This window comes from Panulirus ornatus, chromosome 47, assembly GCF_036320965.1.
Source record: "Panulirus ornatus isolate Po-2019 chromosome 47, ASM3632096v1, whole genome shotgun sequence".
NCBI classification, from domain to species: domain Eukaryota; kingdom Metazoa; phylum Arthropoda; class Malacostraca; order Decapoda; family Palinuridae; genus Panulirus; species Panulirus ornatus.
The window spans coordinates 11,499,492-11,516,779 of record NC_092270.1 but is presented as its reverse complement, the minus strand read 5'-3'; the positions used below and the strand labels follow the sequence as shown (position 1 = coordinate 11,516,779).

At 48.5% G+C, this 17,288-nt stretch overlaps 1 protein-coding gene across 2 annotated transcripts in view; it reads left to right on the top strand.

Moving 5' to 3' along the window:
- The window catches only part of LOC139763542 (uncharacterized), a 673,625-nt gene that overhangs the window by 58,817 nt on the left and 597,520 nt on the right, over positions 1-17,288 (top strand). The gene's annotated exons all lie outside the window — the stretch shown is intronic.

Here is a 17,288-nt window from a genome sequence, read left to right as displayed (position 1 = left end):
GGTGGTAGTAAAACATTACATTGACTGATCATGGTGGCTGTGTAACACTGTTGTGACTGGTCATGGTGGCTGTGAAACACTGTTGTGACTGGTCATGGTGGTAGTAAAACATTACATTGACTGATCATGGTGGCTGTGAAACACTGTTGTGACGGATCATAGTAGTTTTCCTAGTGGTAACACTGATGGGATGGAACGACTTAGATGGGTAATATACCATACATAACACTGATGAAACATACACACACATCGATGATGGAATACAGGAAACATACAAAATCTGAATCAAAATCTGAATGAAAATTCAGACACGTATAATTCTGAAGGAGGAGGAAGGTTATACACAGAGGTGACACCTTCCTGAATCTATAAGTTCATGAATAGCAGTTGTCCACTTGGGGTTTAGCTGGAGAAGATACACTTATTAAACCATTGAATTCTTTATGAAAGGTTTACTTAGGGTTCAAGTGTTCTTGGCGTCGTTGAATAGCTTGCAATCCAGGCAGTGTTGGTGACTGACAGGTGTCGTTGCTGAGGGAATAGTCGTGTTGTGGCTGAGGTGGTGGTGTGTCGTATATCTGGCATTGCCAACCACTTGAATATATCTTTTCCTCTACCACACACACACACACACACACACACACACACACACACACACACACACACACAAGGAGTTGAGGTCTGGCTTGCAGCTGACCACGACTGTGTTAGTGTGAAGTACACGAGTAATGCACAACTAATTTCAGAAGTACAGCCTGTAGCATAAATCTTACTGCCAACATTTCTTTCCACTGAAATATTTCCGAGTCCTCGCCAAAAATGGCATTAAAAATTTTGGCAAACTTATACCCACAAACTCGAAGAATTTAGACAGACGTAACCTTCAGCATTCCACTATTTTCCCGCCTGATTCTTGAGACTGAGCTCAGCGCCGAAGACGACTTGTTCCACAGGAGGAGGACTCCGAAGACTTGCCTCACAGCAGAGGGGAGGAGATCAAAGTAGGAGGGAGTCACACGAGTCGTTTCATAGCATTTGGGGAGAAGGGAGACCAGAGCAGGGGATTCAGATGAAGTGTCTCGCAGTTGGGATTATCAGACGAGTTGACTCACAACAGGGATAGAAGACGAGTTGATCACAGCTAGGATACCGGACTAGTTGACTCACGGCTGGGATACCGGACGAGTTGACTCACAGCTAGGATATCAGACGCGTTGACTCACAGCTGGGATATCAAACAAATTGACTCCCAGCTAGAATAAAAGACAAGTTGAATAACAGCTGGGTTATCGGAGGAGTTGACTCACTGCTGGGATACCAGACGAGTTCACTCACATCTGGGCGACCAGACGACTCGACTCGCAACGGAGACAGCAGACGATTCAACTCACAGCAGGTGTGGGGAGGATGGGGGTTCAGGAGATAGTCGAGACGACCTGGGTGCTGGCGGACGATGCTTCACCAGATCCTTCGTTAATGAAAAGCAAGCAGGTAAGGACTTCATAATTTAATTCCTTATCTCGTCTCGTGGACTCCGTTTTGACGAAGAACAACCAGCCAGCAGCTTGAGGACGTTACGTATCTATCATAAAGAACGATTTTACCTCAAGGATTAATTGAACTATTTGCATAAATTAGCTGTTCAGAAGTTCAGACTTAAACAACACTGCTTCGTTTGCATGTGGGACGTTGCTATTGTAACTAAAGATGAATATTAACGCCTGAAGATCTTGTTCGCTACGTCCACGCTCGTGGTCGTAAGTGTCTGCTCCTGTGACGTTATTAGCTTGCATTATTGCCCGCTTAGCGAGGGCTACATTGATAAGTAGAGCGCTTGGGAGAGAGAGACACCCATCCTCCGACAGGAACGCCATCCTCCAACCAAGGAGAGAACAGGGCATCCTCCAACAACAACTGTAGCGAAGGATTGTACGAGATGCGATGTTTATGCTCTTGAATTGCTCTCCACCCTACTCGAACCTACTCACTTGCTGATAACCCCTAACATGCGCGTCTGTGTATCGTTATCCCCTTCTGCGTGTCCACGTCGCAGACCCTTTCGCCTGCGCCTCTCCAATTCACTGTGTTATTCCATCGCCCACTCCCGAACTTCTTGCACTCGCGCGTCCCGAAGAATATTGAATGATATGCAGATCACGGGTCGCTAATTAACCTCATCAATGACCAGAGTAGTGAGAGACCTTTTTGCACACAACCAATCAGCCTCGTTTGTCAGACTCGACCAGTGGTCGTCTGACAATATCGCACCAGTGTTGATTTTCCGGCAAGACTCGCGTCGTCACCGTCTTCCAGAGCACTGATGTCAAGTCCAAAACTTCCTGAAATATATCAGGACGTAAATGAGTTCCACAGTCCAGCTGTGAGTTGCAAGAAGGAGGCAATTTGTACAGAGGACTGATGTATGGAAGGAATGGCAGAAACCTGATGATGTTTTCCATGGGTTCCTCCCTGACGAAGAAAGACTGAAGGCTTCGCTTCCTCCCACAAACACGATGGAGCTTCACAGACCTTCGACAAGCGGGCCAGATTATACATGTATTTTTCTCTCGCCAGGTTCCTTTTTTTTTTTGAATCACGAGTATTTTTCTTTCGTCTGCTGCAGGTAACTTGATCATAACCGTCTGGACAGAACTTGTTGCAGGTCATTTCTCCTGAGAGACTCGTCCACGGTGATTGTCGAGACGACTCCCCGGCAGAAGTACCTCGTACCAATAATTATTAAACATAATCTCCTGAGCGAACACTTGCATACCGTAATCATCGAATGAAATGATGGTATACGAGCTGTTAACTATTATTGTCGGCTGTTAGACTTTAGGAAGACTTATGCCAGCGTCGAGGCTATTGTTATTTTATTAAACTAACAAAAAAATAGAAGGTATGTGTCGTGGGCGCGTTGATCCGAGTCGAAGCAGGTTGCCAGAGTCATGATGACCCCCGTTTACCCTCGGTAGTTGGCAGAGGAAGCTGGGCACCTGGTGATGAGGGGGAGGGTGGGGGAGCGAGGGGTGGAGGCCTTGGAGACTGTAGGAGGGGTGGAGTGGAGATGGCTAGGGAGGCTTAAAATACAGTAGAGGCACAAGGTGGAGAAGGTAAGGAGGCCCAGGAGACAGGAGGGGCTTGGAGTAAGGAGGTGGTATAATATCTAAGACAGAGAATGGTCAAGAAGGCATAAGACAGTAGGAGGACGAAGGATTCTGGAAGATGATGCAGCAGCGTGGAGATAACGACGGGAAGGGACTTAAGCATGGAAGAGAAGTGGACAGAGAGCCGGTAGACAACAGGGAGGAAGGGAGGCCCTTGGGTCAAGGTGGGAGGAGGCAAGAGCCTCAGGTGGATCGAACTAGGAACTTGAGGATAACATGTAAGTCCCACGGATGATGGCAGGCAGGGCTGGGAAGGAACTATGATGGTGACAGGTGACGAGTCCAACACACCGGAGGGGTTACACTTCTACCTGGCGAAGTGTATCTCGAACCAGGGCCTTGGGGGTGAAGTGATTAAAGCAGTGAAGGTGTGACTGAAAAGCTGATGTCAGATTGGCCAAGTCTTCAACTGGTACGGGTCCCTTGTCTCAAACACACACTCACACACACACACACACACACACACACACACATGGTCCAAGACTACGAGTGGTAGGGGCTTTGGCCACACAGATGGCCCCAAGACTATGACTGGTAGGTGTCAAGCCCTGGCCAAGCAGACTACGGCTGGTAATGGCGGGCCCTGGTCACACAGATGGCCCCAAGACTACGAGTGGTAGGAGCCCTCGTCACAAAAGAAAAAATGACCCCAAGACCACGAATGGTAGAGGCTTTGGTCACACAGATGGCCCCAAGACTACGAGTGGTAGAGGTCAAGCCCTGCCAAGCCATACTACAGCTGGTAGTGGCGGGCCCTGGTCACACAGATGGCCAGCTTTCTGTCTGGAAAGGACATCGCTGTGATGACAGAGGCATGAGCGATACCTTGTTTGGTAAAATGCCTTGAGACAAAAGAAGGACTTGGAAGACTGCAGATAAAGTTCGTGTGAATATCTGTCCAAAATAATGTACATATATATATATATATATATATATATATATATATATATATATATATATATATATATATATATATATATATATATATGTAAGACTATAGATACGTTTGTGAAGATACTACGGGCGGTAGGGAGAGAATCATTAGGCTGTGAATCAATGATTTCTTATCTTCATCGCTACGTCGTGGTCCTGATCGGAGATAGAGAAACCGCGTTCACTCATCTCCCGGGAGATGGATGACGACCATGTTGAAGACATTGATGATAATCATAACGCTAATGATGTCTTAAGATGACAATGGCTAGGAGGAGGAGGGTTAGAAATCAGAGGGTTAGGAGGATTTTGAGGTATTGGGTAGCTGGCCTCCCAAGAGGACAAGAGGCCTGCAGTGCATGGAAGGAATTGGATCCATGTGGTATGTTGGGGGGGCTAGGGATGAGGAGGGAGGACGTGGTGGGACTGTCAGTGGGCAGAACCGGAGCATGTGAAGCGGTCAGGGGAAACCAGGGAATGGCCCTTAGGTCTTGATTGCAGGTACTTGGTTTCTGTATATATTATACATGACAGGTAGAGAATGGATGTGTGCAAATGAAATCATTGTTTGCTCTCCATCTTAACGTCGAAAAGGGCCGAAAAAATCAGTTAATAATCATAGTAATAACAACAACAGTAATAATAATAATAATAATAATAATAGTAATAATGATAATAATGACAACGATAATGATAATAATGATATATACACGTAACCATTTCTTTATCAGTTAATCTCCTCACACTCTATGATTATATAGAAAGCAGAGAGCCGCGAGAGAGGCATCTTATAAATCACCCATGACAGCTTCTCGCCCGAATATCAAGATGAAATTACTAAGATTTAGCGCAGCAGTTGTGTTGCCTGTTAGGGACGTTAATCAAACACTTGTGTGAGTGACCTGATCTGCCCTGCTAATTGGCTCCTCCGCCTCACCTTCTTGTTAGCTCCAGGGAGACTCGTTAATAGCAAGCTGATACTCATCATTACAGGCAGGCTCACATGGCTAGCCTCATGTTAAGAGATTTGTATTAAGGTAGACTCGTTACGGTAGACTCAGTGTTGGTGTCCTCGTCTTACATACAAGACTCATGCTGGCTTCCTTGGACTGCTAGTTTCATGCACGTATACATACAGCCATAGTCACGTATAGACAGACCCATACATGGAGCCGAACCACACGTATCCTCGTAATCGTCAACTCATACATGTATAGTAATGAAACCGCCAGTCTGGTCGTCTCATTGATTGTCTACAATGTAAACTCACACAGATGGCCTGGGACAGGTAAACCAATAATGTCTTTACTGGTGTAAGACAGTAGCTGAGGTATCCTGCAAACCTAACCTAACCCCCACCATCCAACCCCTTACTGGCAGACTCTCCTCTGACGATAATATTATCATCTCGAAAATCGTTAATACAATACCACCCTCCTCACACACGTGTTTACGTATCTTAATTATCCGACCTTGGAGAGCATTATCGGCATTATCATACATATATTTAATCGTCGATGAGATAGATAGCAATTTAGCAGCGGCAATGCATCATGCCGGGTATTTATTGTTGAGGAGAAGAGAGGGTATATAAGAAGTGGTAGGGTGGGACAAGGTGTTTTGCTGGGGATGAGGAATACGTCGGGCCAGACGGGGGAGGAGAGAGAGAGAGAGAGAGAGAGAGAGAGAGAGAGAGAGAGAGAGAGAGAGAGAGAGAGAGAGAGAGAGGAGGTTTAGTAGTGATGTTGTGGGGATGTACCACGTAAAGGTATCTAGGGAGTGGTGGGTCAGCCTGACTGTGCTGGACATACTGTCACCTCTGTAGGGGGGGGGAGCGGAGCAGAAAAGGAAAGGAAGACAGACGTTCATGGACGTCTGGTCGTCACAGACGGAGATGAGGGATGTGGGTGGAGGGTGTAAGAGGGAGGAAATCATGGGCCTGAGATAACCTGGTATATGTGTGTGTGTGTGTTAGTGTGTGTGTGTGCGTGTTGTGTGTGTGTGTGTGTGTGTGTGTAAGGAGTTCAGTCTTAATTCAATAATGTTTTGGAAAAGGGGACATGTTATGCATCAGGGATGTGAACAGTGAAGCTGACATCTGGGTCAGTTTTAGCTGTGAACAATGAAGCTAACATCTGGTCACCTTTGGTTGTGAACAGTGAAGTTAACATCTGGTCAGCTTTGGTTGTGAACAGTGAAGTTAACATCTGGTCAGCTTTGGTTGTGAACAATGAAGTTAACATCTGGTCAGCTTTGGTTGTGAACAATGAAGTTAACATCTGGTCAGCTTTGGTTGTGAACAATGAAGCTAACATCTGGTCAGCTTTGGTTGTGAACAGTGACGCCAAGATCTGGTCAGCTTTGGGTACGTCTTGATTCGCGTAACGATCTGGTCATTACGCTATCAAATCTGAAACGTCAGGTGGGAGTGCGTATATTCTTCAAGCCTTCGGGGGAGCCACGAAGGGAGTTTGACTCTTGTGTTTCCTCTGGAGTGCGTTCACTTGGGTCATATGCTCTGCCGTAACTCATCTATAAACAGCAGAGGGAAATGATAACCACTAAATATATTCATAAATGTATTCATCCGATTATTTCTAATCATCTAGCTAGAGTGATTTTCCATGACACTTACCTGATTAGGGAGCTTCGTTAAGGGGCTGTCCAGATATTACTTAATGAGCAGAGTATGCTATTCCTAACTCCTTAGATGTCATGTAATCATAAGTAATTATTTGCTAAACCACCACAGTTTGATTGTAAATAAATGTAATCATTACTGTAATCATGTGTACGAATGCCAAGTCGTAAGTTTTTGATAGTTGCCATATATTTTTCTAATAGCTGAAAGTATTCATTGAAATCGAATCTCACCACCACAAAATTCAATGATTTCCAAAAGCTTTTTAAAGGTGTATTACTCTTATGACTAGCAGAAATACTGAGAAATAACCAGCCAAATACCACCAAAGTATGAAAGTAATCGCAGTAATCATTTGACAAGACCACAATGTATGGGTGAAGAGTAACGTATTATCTGCTACAGTGTCTGTTATAACGTATTATCTGCTACAGTATCTGTTATAACGTATTATCTGCTACAGTGTTTGTTATAACGTATTATCTCTACAGTGTTTGTTATAACGTATTATCTGCTACAGTGTCTGTTATAACGTATTATCTGCTACAGTGTTTGTTATAACGTATTATCTCTACAGTGTTTGTTATAACGTATTATCTGCTACAGTGTCTGTTATAACGTATTATCTGCTACAGTGATTGTTATAACGTATTATCTGCTAGTGTCTAGTATGATCATCTTTTTCAACTCGTTCAAAGTAAAAATTTACGACCATTTCTTGCAGTTTTAAGGACACGATTGTTTACACAGCTGTCTTTCGATCTGTTTCTACTGGTTCCAAGAAAAGTATTTTTTCCTCAGATTCAGGAATACGTAAGATGGATTGAGCTAAGGACAGCCAATGCCTGAAGCAAGAAAAAACGTTTTGGAAATGTTTGAAGTAAGAGAAAAAACCTGATGAAAATGTTTTGCCAGCGTTGTTGTGTGATTACGAAAGATGATTCTCAGTGCGGGAGGTCAAGAAATATATATACTGGGCGATCGAAATGAGCGAAACGACTTTGCAGATCTTTATCTCGTAGCTGAATGGGAGTTTATGAATGTTCAAGTCCCGGATTATCAGTTTAGATAAGGAGCAACGAGTGGGTAGATACGGGTCAATACGGGTCAAGTATGAGACAGTTATATACTACCGTGTGGCGACCCTTTTCTTTATATTGTTTTCAACCAATCTCTCGGACGAATGAAAGAAGCAAGGAGCATTTCATGGACCTCCTTGCTGTAGCGGTTAGCATTGCTGACTGTGACTCATTCACGGGCCGCCTAGGGTCGAGGCCGCGTAGGTTCGAACTATGGTCGTGGTAGCCTGTCCACAGTTAACCCAGCTGTTCATCCTCCTGTAAGGGTACCTCGTTAAAATGGGTACTGGCATGAAAAAGGAGTAGAATGATTAAGGGAAGGCCATATCTATCTACCTCCTGTTCGAATGGAAGTAGATGGTAGGTCTCGAAGCAGTGGGTCGGGAGAGGTGAAGCACCGAGCTGAGCAAAGTGAGGCAGCCTGGCTTTGCGACTGAGTGCGGGAAGCACCCAAGCAAGTCTATCTGCCGCCCGAGATCTTAAAAGTCACAGCCGAGCGCTTCCCTGCTGTATTGTCCCATCGTAAATTAAAATGGAGCAAAAAAGAAAAAAGAAAGAAAAGAGGTCAGAAAATCTTTGAAAGTCCAGAGGAGACGACTAACACGTTCCGAAGAGCCGCACGCTAAATGATTGATCAGGCCTGATCAACGGGAGTCAACATCCTTGTTAAGTGATTAAGGTGATCGTACGCGAACTATGGATGTTCATATCGCAGGGAAAACTAGCAGAGTCGGCGGCGATGTTGTGCACTCATCTCGACGCACCTACTCTACTTCTGAGTCGGCGGCGATGTTACACACTCCTACTCGAAGTACCTTCTCTCCCATAGAGTCTTCGGCGATGTTGTACGCTCTTACCGAAGTACCTGCTCTTCCTCAGGGTCTTCGGCGATGCTGTGCACTCTTACTAGAAGTACCTGCTCTACCTGCTGTGAAACACAGGTCCTATCTTCGCCCTACAGCTTGGCTCACTGGACATTAGGCATCTCTCTCTCCCTTTCTCCCATACTTTCCCTTCCTGACCCTGTCGCAGTGTTACCACCATCCCATTTCCAGTGGATCAAACGTAATGAAAAGATGGTAAGAAATTCCAGTCGATGCTTGGATGATCTTTAGGGGAAATCGTCACATCTCGTTTTCCTCGTAATGTCTGAGAGTTAGTTTCTTCGAAGTCGTCGCAACATCTTCTTTTGAACTATTTTTGTTACGCTGTTTCCTTTTTTAGTTTTCTTCTCTGCTACGAAAACTTTTTCTTTTTTGCTGTGCTAAATTTTCTGTTTTGCTACACTAGTTTTTCCTTATTTCTTTGCTGTTTTTCTGTTTACTACACTAGTTTCTTTCTATGTTTATTTTTCATTTTTTGGTACTATAATTTTTTCTATTTTACAAGGCCATATTTTCTCATTTTTCGTAATCTATTTTGCATCTCTTTTCAACAGTTGCTACGATTATGCAAAGGATCTGTTGTTTCTTCTGTAGATATTTGCTCTCATATCTGAAGACGTTCTGAGACTCGGGTCCAAAGTTATCCACCTTATCACCTCCTCCTAATCTGACCTCAAGACTTGATCCACTCGCCGTACAGTGTTCTCTCTCTCTCTCTCTCTCTCTCTCTCTCTCTCTCTCTCTCTCTCTCTCTCTCTCTCTCTCTCTCTCTCTCTCAACCACAGATAGAGCTTTGGTTTCTTCTCCTCTCGGGAAGTGGCCGGTTGTGAACACCCGACATTCAGCTTGACCTCGTAACGACGCTAGGCAAACAACTGTTCACCACCTGTCAACATTGCACTCCTCACAACCCACCCAGCACCAAACTGGCCACCACCCACCCAAGTGACAGACTTCTACCTTCCTTCTCCCATCTAGACCATCCTCATCCTCACTCACTTCTCTTCCCTTCATCTGGATTCTCCTGCCTCCACACCCTCACTTCACCCAACCCCTTATCAAAACCTGTCTCCCCACTATCACCACTTCCCCTTCCTTCATCGCGAGAAATCTCTGGAGTTTTTGAGTTTAATCTCGAGTCCAGAATCGCTTTATGACCCCTGATCTTCGAATGGCAAGTGGCAAATAAAATTTGCATCAGGCCTCACTCTCGGCTCCTGAGTCTTCCGTCATTACCACTGTTGTCCCTGATCCGATGTCAAGCCACCAGCTGCTGCTGGAGGTGAGGTCACAGAGCTTCCTCCTCCTCCTTCTCCTCCTCTTCACCGTTACCAGTGACCGTCTATAGCCTACTCCACCCAAGACCATCTTTATCTCCCACGCACCAGCTGACTGACCCAGCTGAGCCTCTCGCATTGCCGTCTTCCTCTCCCACACCAGGTGACTGCAACCAAAACTGTACAGTCCGTAATCTTGCATGATCAACACTGCACAACGCACGACTTCAGCTTATAACTCTATACGCTCCATTTTCTCCTCACTCGCTGGCTTAAGCAGTTGATTCTCCACTGAATCAGCTTTCTTCAGAGCTTCTAGCTGGCTGATTGAACTGGATCCACGTAAATATATTTCCCATACATAGCAGTGGCCGTACCAAATCACTCTTCACCTCGCATCCGAGTTGCTTACATCTGCTGGAAATTAAGAATCATAAATGTTTAACCATAGAATACACCTCTTAGGCACAGCAGTACACCCTCACGCTGTGTCACCATGGCAGGGCCGTAGTTGCTCAGAAATAAGAGACGAAGTTTACCATCTTGGGTGCTAGGACGTATGTTCTCGGTCGTAGACACTCGAGTGCTGAGGTGTGATAGCAGCTGGGGAACAGGTGGAACTTAACCAAGGCTTAAGTACAGATTCTGGAGTGTTGGCACTCGTAAGTAGGTCTCATGGTGTTACATGTGTGTGTTGTTGCAGGTGCTGGAGAGGATGACCTGAGTGTAAGTGCTGTCGACTATGTACTTGTCGACACAGGTGCAACACTTTAGGTACTAGGTGTGGGTATTGGGTGTGGATATGTCGGGTGTAGGTGGTGGGGATGGGTGTTGTGTGGAGGTGCTAGATGTAGATGATGGGTGTAGCTGCTGGGTGTGGCAACTGGTTATATGATGGCTGGCAGGGTATTCACGCCAGGGTATATTACTATAGTCTAGACTTATCACAGTGGCTCTGCTTCAGGCACAGCTCACCCTCTCGATGAAATATGTCGACGAATCCAATTCTCCCCTGGAGTGACTCCCGTCAGAGCTCCAGATAAGTGCTCCGCCCTCCCTCCAGTGATTCTCTTTGACGTATAGCCTGAAGAGGTGCAAGGGCCTCGCCTCTAGGGGCAGGCACGCCCCGCTGCGACACCCAGGGAGGGAGGGAACTTCTGCAGTTACTGGTCATGTGTTGCTTCCCTCCGTTGGGATGTGCTTGGGGCACACACACACACACACACACACACACACACACACACACACACACACACACACACACACACACACACTCTCTCTCGTTCTTCATCCTCACCCCAAACACCAGGGGCTAGAGGAGGACGAGTGACCTGGCAAGAGGAAGACTTGACAAGTCTTACGAACGACAAATGTCTGGATCAAAATATTATGCATTACCAACAACACTAAATGAAGACAAGAGTTCAGTAATGACATTACCTAAAGTCTTGGGGAGTGACGAGTGTCAATGTCTATCTCCCACACACCAGATGGGTCAACACTGCGGATCAGAACTTCCCTCGCGTACAACACTCAGACCTTTTCTCTCGTGCTGGTGCCGGGCTTCATAAGAATCGGGTTTTCTTTTTTGCACTTTTCTCATGCATACGGGATCATGCATCTGAATGCAGAACGTCATGCATATGCGTCGTGTGTATTTTGCGAGTGTCGGGGGGCGTGTTCCACTTGCCCGGCGGGTGGTGGTCGAGTCAAGGCTGACCCCTTGAGTAATAATCTATGTCGAATTGAATCTGGGCTAAATTTGCCTACAAGCCGGTCACGCCTAAATAAATGTAACATGTAAAACATGGAGGGCCAGACAGACCCGTCAGGTGCTCCAACACATTCGTTTCTGTCCGCGACGCAGGATTTTCTTGTTCTCCACTTGTCTTTGTCATTTGTTCCTGCGCTCTTACAGAAACATACATCCTAGCCCGAGCCAGAGTTATATAACTCATCAAAGATATAATCTACGCAGAGACACAGCTTCTCTTGTAGTTTCTTAGAAGGGAGAAACAAAACAAAAAAAGACGTGTTTGAATGAGACAAAAACCGGTATTTTCACCTGAGTCAGGGTCCGCGATGTCAACAAAGGGAGACGAGACACCTGGAAAGAAAAAAAAAAAAAAAACACCCGCCCAAGTTGACAGTGAACAAGAGCAGGTATGAGTAGTGCTTGGCCTAGGGTACGCAAGACTGGCCAAGATCATCACATCTGTTGAAGATACAAAGTGGATGTACATGGAGGAAGGGGTAGTGTGGTTATTTCTTGGATGTTGTGATGAGGTATATGCAAGCCGACGGTACATTACATATACCATAAAGTTGATGGCATGAGGGTCTAAATGTCTCGGGAGACGATTGTGATCGAGACTTTACCGTCTTCACACCTCGTAAATAAGAATATAATCATAGAATGACGTGAGTCATGTTGGTAACTCGGGACGCACAGTGCATATCGATACCCGTGTTAGAAAAAAAATGTGGGGGGTGTTCCAGAGGACTCCAAAAATGTTTATGGTATTATGGGACCAGGCGAGGCTCTCGTAAAAGCCCGAGGCACCATTGTCCCAGGCTCCCCGCCGTCCAGACAACACTTGGAAGGCTATTTTTAGGGGGGTTCGGCGCAGGGCCAGTCGATATACTTGTGTATACCCGGTGCTAAAGATCAAGGCCACTGGGGTCAGAGGGCGGTCGTCAAGATGCTGGGAAGGTGGGAGGGTGGGTGTGTCGGTGTGTGTGTGTGTGTGGGGAGGTGGGTGGGTGGAGCAGCAGCAAGGGAAAGAGCGAGAGAGGGAGAAAAGGAGAGGAGGAGAAGGAGGAGAATGGAGGGAAGTGGAGATAGAGAGAGACATGGAAGATGGTGTTTGAGAATATAATGAAGAGAGAGAGAGGGGAAGGATTGTCTCCTTCGATGTTTTCTCTTGATCACACACACACACACACACACACACACACAGATATATATATATATATATATATATATATATATATATATATATATATATATATATATATATATATATATATATTCAGGGCTCGTTTAATTATCAGCGTTTAGTTCTGAGTACTGTGACGAGCTGATTACATTTATAGCCTCCCCTGGAGTTTTATTTATTGTCCAGAGCCAATAATTACAAACATCGAGCCTGCAAGTCTTTAATGAAGACACGAACGTCTCATAACAGTGTAATGTTTACGCATCGCCATTGGCCACATCTTAGAGTGTCGATGACCATGTTAATCTCGGTACACCGTCCCTTCCTACCTGGTCATGGACTTTGAGAAGGGAGGGAAGGGGAATACCCTCTCTCGCATGGCTTGCCTGAGGAGAGCCGTGTGTGTATGAACACCTCTCTCACCTCCAACACAGGGGTCGACGCCTCGTCCATCCCCAGTGCCTTTGCCGTGGATGGACCCGCTTCGAAGTGCACACTCTGGCAGGGTGTGTGTGTGTGTGAAGAGAGAGAGAGAGAGAGAGAGAGAGAGAGAGAGAGAGAGAGAGAGAGAGAGAGAGAGAGAATTTTGCAGTGACTATTTGTCTTGTCGATCTTGCAGTTCGCCTGAGATTTGCATATTCAGAACTACGAGACAGTGACCACAAGCCACAGGGTGGATGTCGAACTACAATGATTATCATGCGTAGGTTCCTTCCGAGACGAATATATATACATTTGATGAGTCTTGACCAACGATGTTAAATGACTTGTCATGGGTCCTTTTTTTTTCTCTTCTCTTCTGACTCTCATTTCAGATATGATGTTTTTGAAGCGGTGATAGTAATCTTTACACACACACACACACACACACACACACACGGCACAGGCTAGGGTATATGTGAGTATAGACATGGTACATACATACAGGGTTAAGAGAGACGGAGCAACATGAATGTAAAACTCCCTCCCCGTAACACACAAATAGTTACCACATGTAACAGATTGTTGTTAGTGAAGAAAATCATTGAATGTTTTTGCTTGTACATTCCCTTCAACGTGTATTACTTATGCTCTTGTGCAGCAGCTTCTCTCTCTCTCTCTCTCTCTCTCTCTCTCTCTCTCTCTCTCTCTCTCTTATATATATATATATATATATATATATATATATATATATATATATATATATATATATATATACATACGAACATAATGCATAGAAATGCGCACCTTCATAGAACATACAAACCTCCAACAGCCAGGATCGAACCCGGTACGCCTGTGCACAAGGGTCCCTGGGTTCGATCCTGGCTGTTGGAGGTTTGTATGATATATATATATATATATATATATATATATATATATATATATATATATATATATATATATATAACTATTCTAGGATATACATGATTGCCGCAAACACTGTGTACCTTTGACCCCACCAGACTAATCCCCTGAATACGACAGTACAACCATTTAGCCTTTGACCTGACTTTGATTGCTTTGCCTTTGACCTGAACCCGAAGTGTCGGGTTAAAGACCAAGCCACCATAACCATGGGTTGCATCGTCCTAACGTCGTGCTCAAGAGTCGTCGTACCTTCGTGCTCAAGGGTCATACCTTCGTGTTCAAGGGTCGTACCTTCGTGTTCAAGGGTCATACCTTCGTGCTCAAGGGTCGTACCTTCGTGTTCAAGGGTCATACCGTCCTGCTCAAGGGTCGCACCGCCGTGCTCAAGGGTCGTACCTTAGTGATTAAGGGTCGTACCTTGGTGCTCAAGGGTCCTACCTTTGTGCTCAAGGGTCGTACCTTAGTGCTCAAGGGTCGTACCGTGGTGCTCAAGGGTCCTACCTTTGTGCTCAAGGGTCGTACCTTAGTGCTCAAGGGTCGTACCTTGGTGCTCAAGGGTCCTACCTTTGTGCTCAAGGGTCGTACCTTAGTGCTCAAGGGTCGTACCGTCATGCTCAAGGGTCGTAACGCTGTGTTCAGGGGGCCTTCACATATGCCACAGCCATCTTTTACTCTGGGTCTGTGTGTTAATCTATTCCACTTGTGAACAGACATTGGGACCAGACGTCGAGGGCGTGGATGACGAAGGTTCGGTCGTGGGGCCTGTTCGGGTGTGTTTTTTTTTTTTCTCTGTGGGCGTTGGTTAGTGTGAGTGGGTCCGAAATCTAATTCTGGAGGTGGGTTTTAAGGGCCTGAGTGCGAGTGTCAAGCTGGCGAGGGATGGCTTAGTCGGCGAAGGTGTGATGATTGTGTAAGGTCAGATGGCGTGGATCTTGACTGGATTGTAGGTGTTGACAGAACCCCTCTGGTATGACATGAGGGTCATGAGTCACTGGTTTGTGCCTGACCTTGTTTCATGATGCCTTTTACCCTTTGAATACGACGGGAAGATCCTGGACCACGACGGGACGACCCTGGAGCACGACGGGACGACCCTGGAGCACGACGGGACGACCCTGGAGCACGACGGGACGACCCTGGAGCACGACGGGACGACCCTGGAGCACGACGGGACGACCCTGGAGCACGACGGGACGACCCTGGAGCACGACGGGACGACCCTGGAGCACGACGGGACGACCCTGGAGCACGACGGGACGACCCTGGAGCACGACGGGACGACCCTGGAGCACGACGGGACGACCCTGGAGCACGACGGGACGACCCTGGAGCACGACGGGACGACCCTGGAGCACGACGGGACGACCCTGGAGCACGACGGGACGACCCTGGAGCACGACGGGACGACCCTGGAGCACGACGGGACGACCCTGGAGCACGACGGGACGACCCTGGAGCACGACGGGACGACCCTGGAGCACGACGGGACGACCCTGGAGCACGACGGGACGACCCTGGAGCACGACGGGACGACCCTGGAGCACGACGGGACGACCCTGGAGCACGACGGGACGACCCTGGAGCACGACGGGACGACCCTGGAGCACGACGGGACGACCCTGGAGCACGACGGGACGACCCTGGAGCACGACGGGACGACCCTGGAGCACGACGGGACGACCCTGGAGCACGACGGGACGACCCTGGAGCACGACGGGACGACCCTGGAGCACGACGGGACGACCCTGGAGCACGACGGGACGACCCTGGAGCACGACGGGACGACCCTGGAGCACGACGGGACGACCCTGGAGCACGACGGGACGACCCTGGAGCACGACGGGACGACCCTGGAGCACGACGGGACGACCCTGGAGCACGACGGGACGACCCTGGAGCACGACGGGACGACCCTGGAGCACGACGGGACGACCCTGGAGCACGACGGGACGACCCTGGAGCACGACGGGACGACCCTGGAGCACGACGGGACGACCCTGGAGCACGACGGGACGACCCTGGAGCACGACGGGACGACCCTGGAGCACGACGGGACGACCCTGGAGCACGACGGGACGACCCTGGAGCACGACGGGACGACCCTGGAGCACGACGGGACGACCCTGGAGCACGACGGGACGACCCTGGAGCACGACGGGACGACCCTGGAGCACGACGGGACGACCCTGGAGCACGACGGGACGACCCTGGAGCACGACGGGACGACCCTGGAGCACGACGGGACGACCCTGGAGCACGACGGGACGACCCTGGAGCACGACGGGACGACCCTGGAGCACGACGGGACGACCCTGGAGCACGACGGGACGACCCTGGAGCACGACGGGACGACCCTGGAGCACGACGGGACGACCCTGGAGCACGACGGGACGACCCTGGAGCACGACGGGACGACCCTGGAGCACGACGGGACGACCCTGGAGCACGACGGGACGACCCTGGAGCACGACGGGACGACCCTGGAGCACGACGGGACGACCCTGGAGCACGACGGGACGACCCTGGAGCACGACGGGACGACCCTGGAGCACGACGGGACGACCCTGGAGCACGACGGGACGACCCTGGAGCACGACGGGACGACCCTGGAGCACGACGGGACGACCCTGGAGCACGACGGGACGACCCTGGAGCACGACGGGACGACCCTGGAGCACGACGGGACGACCCTGGAGCACGACGGGACGACCCTGGAGCACGACGGGACGACCCTGGAGCACGACGGGACGACCCTGGAGCACGACGGGACGACCCTGGAGCACGACGGGACGACCCTGGAGCACGACGGGACGACCCTGGAGCACGACGGGACGACCCTGGAGCACGACGGGACGACCCTGGAGCACGACGGGACGACCCTGGAGCACGACGGGACGACCCTGGAGCACGACGGGACGACCCTGGAGCACGACGGGACGACCCTGGAGCACGACGGGACGACCCTGGAGCACGACGGGACGACCCTGGAGCACGACGGGACGACCCTGGAGCACGACG